A 3,804-nucleotide genomic window follows, 5' to 3' on the forward strand; every position below is an offset into this window, starting at 1 on the left:
CAAACCTTCTGTAAAGAGCGGGTGCCTAAAGTCTGTGGGCTTTGCATTAAAAAATGAAATGCAAGACCAGGTGTGGTGGCTCACGCCTGTAATCCCAGCACTTTGGAAGGCTGAGGCGGGCGGAACACGAGGTCAAGAGATCGAGACCATCCTGGCCAACATGGTGAAACCCCGTCTATAATAAAAATAGAAAGTTAGCTGGGTGTGGTGGCACACACCTGTAGTCCCAGCTACTCGGGAGGCTGAGGTAGAATTGCTTGAACCCGGGAGGCAGAGGTTGCAGTGAGCCGAGATCATGCCACTGCACCCTAGCTGGGTGATAGGGCAAGACTCTGTCTAAAAAAAAGAAAAGAAAAGAAAATGCAGGTTCTTACCCAAAATTGCAGGGTGAGGTAATAGGTGGAATCTGAGACCTAGGAATACTTCATTTAAAGATGTCGTGTAGGCCGGGCGCGGTGGCTCAAGCCTGTAATCCCAGCACTTTGGGAGGCCGAGACGGGCGGATCACGAGGTCAGGAGATCGAGACCATCCTGGCTAACACGGTGAAACCCCGTCTCTACTAAAAAAATACAAAAAACTAGCCGGGCGAGGTGGCGGGCGCCTGTAGTCCCAGCTACTCAGGAGGCTGAGGCAGGAGAATGGTGTGAACCCAGGAGGCGGAGCTTGCAGTGAGCTGAGATCCGACCACTGCACTCTAGCCTGGGTGACAGAGCGAGACTCTGTCTCAAAAAAAAAAAAAAAATAATAATAATAATAATAATAAAGATGTCGTGTAAACAAGAATGGCAAAGGAGGTGGTTTTCTCTTAACAGTGGCCTGTGAATTTTCCCTGGTAGGGGTGGTGGGTAGATGAGAGGGCCCCTATAGCTACAGAAGGACAAATGGATAGCATGGCAATCTCCTGTGTCATGTCCACCTTCTGAGTCTCTTCTTGTTTAGTTGATAACAGGGCTGTTCATTGGCAAGAACAAAACAGAAAGCGTTTTAAGAGATTCACAGAAAAACACAGAAATGATTTAATTTTGTTGAAGAGATTTAGAATTCAAATTTGTTAAGAGCTTACCTTCAAAAGTTGCCATTCAAGAGGAAAGCAGGAAAGGTTAAGGATGCTTGGTGCAGGGGCGGATTTTTACTCATCTGAAAGGTCAGCCCCCAGGACCTGGGAGGTCAGTGGTCCTGTTGCTTGGTTGCTGAGGGGGCATTCTGTTACTCAGGATTCATGACCCTGTAGGTTAAAGGACTTTTATGGTCTTCTGTGATTGTTTTCTTTGTTCTGGCGTATACCCAATCATGATGATGCCTGTAAAAAAAGAATAGTCAGTGTCAAAAAATCAGATTAAATTAATGCTTTTCTTTCCTTCATACTTTTTTCTTTCTTTTCCTCACTCCCCTTTTTCTTCCCTCTTCCTTTCTCCTTCCTTCTGTCTCTCTTTTTCTTTCTCATGTTTTTCCTTCTATCTCTTTCTTTCCTTTCTTTTCTCTTTTCTTCGGTTTCCTTTTATTTTTGCTCCTCTTTTTTCCTTGTCAAATGATTTGATCACTTTTTCCTTACATGCTGGAACATTTTAACTAATTGCATCTAGTTTTCAATATCATATTTCTCCAAATTACTTCATTCAAATTCAGCCTTTTCAGGTTCTGTTTTGTTTGTTTGTTTGTTTTTTGTCGTTGTTGTTTTTGTTTTGTTTTGTTTTGAGATGGAGTCTCATTCTGTTACCCAGGCTGACTGCAGTACACTGACGCAATCCTGACTCACAACAACCGCTGTCTCCCGGGTTCAAGCAATTATCCTACCTCAGCTTCCTGAGTAGCTGGGATACAGGTGCCCACCACCATGCCCAGCTAATTTTTGTATTTTTAGTAGAGACAGGGTTTCACTATGTTGACCAGGCTGGTCTCCGGACCCCAAGTGATTCGCCCTCCTCGGTCCTCTAAAGTGCTAGGATCACAGGCGTGAGCCACTGTGCCTGGCCCAGGTTCTCTTTTCAATTCATTCCCTCTGGCCTTTGTGTTTTTAGTAAATTTGGCCCTCTCTGTCTTTGTGATGTCACCAGCCTTTGCAGACCTGGAATGTTCCACTCCTCTCTCAGTGTGGTGCCCAAACACACATCATGTCCTCTTTCTCTTTACAAGCCTGGCGGGCATCCTTATACAGGCTAACTTGGGCTCAGCTCTTGTCTGGACATTGCTGACTGTGTAGAGTGGATTATTCCGGGGTGGAAAGGAAGGAGCAGGGAGGGAGGGGCGGAGAGCTGGTGTTTGTGTTGGGGTGGGTGATCTAAACACCCGCTGCTTGCATTCAAGGATCTGTTAGTTTCTGCTAGGGTCACTGTGGAAGTGCCTGGACTTAGACCATTTAGTTGACATGTTGTCCTGTAACCACCCAATGAGTTCACCCTGCCTGCTGCCTAGACAGAGCTGATTTATCAAGACAGGAATTGCAGTGGAGAAAAAGTAATTCATGCAGAGACTAGAGTTTTGTTGTTACTGAAATCAGTCTCCCCAGCATTTGGGATCAGAGGTTTTAAGGATAATTTGGCAGGTATGGGCTCAGAAAGTGGGGAGTGCTGACTGGTCAGGTTGAAGATGAAATCGCAGGGGGTCAAAGTGAGTTCTTGCTGACTTCTGTTCTGAGTGTGATCACAGAACTGATTGAGCCAGATTGTCAGTCTGGGTGGTATCATCTGCTGCACCAGAATATAGGGTCTGCAAAACATTTCAAGCACTGATCTTAGATTTTACTATAGTGATATTATTCCCAGGAGCAACTGGGAGAGGTCCAGACTCTTGTAGCCAGAGGCTGCATGGTCTCTAAACCATGAGAGCTAACTGTAGCTAATTTGTTGGTCCCACAAAGGCAGACTGGCCCCCAGGCAAACACGGGTTTTTCAGGGAAAGAGCTATTATCCGTTTTGTTTCCGAGTTTAAACTAGAAACTAAATTCCTTCCCAAGGCTAGCTCAGCCTACACAGAGGAAAGAACAGACAGTTTAGAGGCTAGAAGGAAGACAGGTCCATTAGGTCTGATCTCTTCCACTGATAGAATTTCCTCGGTTGTGATTTTGCAAAGGTGATTTCGGTCCTGCCTCTCATTAGAGGGCCACTTGTTGAGTAAAACAGTCTCAAAAGATAAAGATGTTGCCTTTGATGGGGATAGAGGAGGGAGGCTGAGCCTGACCCCATGTCCCACGCTAGTGAGTGGGGCATCAGGAAAAAGGAGATTCTTTAACAAAGGAAAGCTGCTAAAAAGCTATGGAATTGGACTGAGAGACTATTAGCAGTTTTTGGAAGAAGAAACCATTTCATGTGTGCTCCCTGTGAAAGAAAAATATCTCGGGCCCCCAAAACTCACTAAGTTAAAAGGAAAACTCCAGCTGGAAACTGCTTAGGGCCAACCTGCCTCCCATTCTATTCAACCTGCCTCCCATTCTATTCAACCTGCCTCCCATTCTATTCAAAGTTATCTTCCTGCTCATTATGAATGTATATCTGATAGTCTCTTTTGGAAAAGCTAATCAGAAACTCAAAATAATGCCAGTTTGTATCTCTCCTATCTGTGACCTGGAAGCCCCTCCCTGCTTCGAGTCTTCCTGGCTTTCCTTCAGGTTGTCCCATCTTTCCAGACTGAACCAATGTACTTCTCACATATATTGGTTGATGTCTCAGGTCTCCCTAAAATGTGTAAAACCAAACTGTGCTCCAACCACCTTGGGTACATGTCGTCAGGACCTCCTGAGGCTGTGTCACGGGTGCACGTCCTCCACCTTGACAAAATAAACTTTCTTTCTTTTTTTTTTTTTTTTT

This window comes from Colobus angolensis, unplaced genomic scaffold (assembly GCF_000951035.1).
Source record: "Colobus angolensis palliatus isolate OR3802 unplaced genomic scaffold, Cang.pa_1.0 Scaffold559, whole genome shotgun sequence".
In the NCBI taxonomy this organism is placed as follows: domain Eukaryota; kingdom Metazoa; phylum Chordata; class Mammalia; order Primates; family Cercopithecidae; genus Colobus; species Colobus angolensis.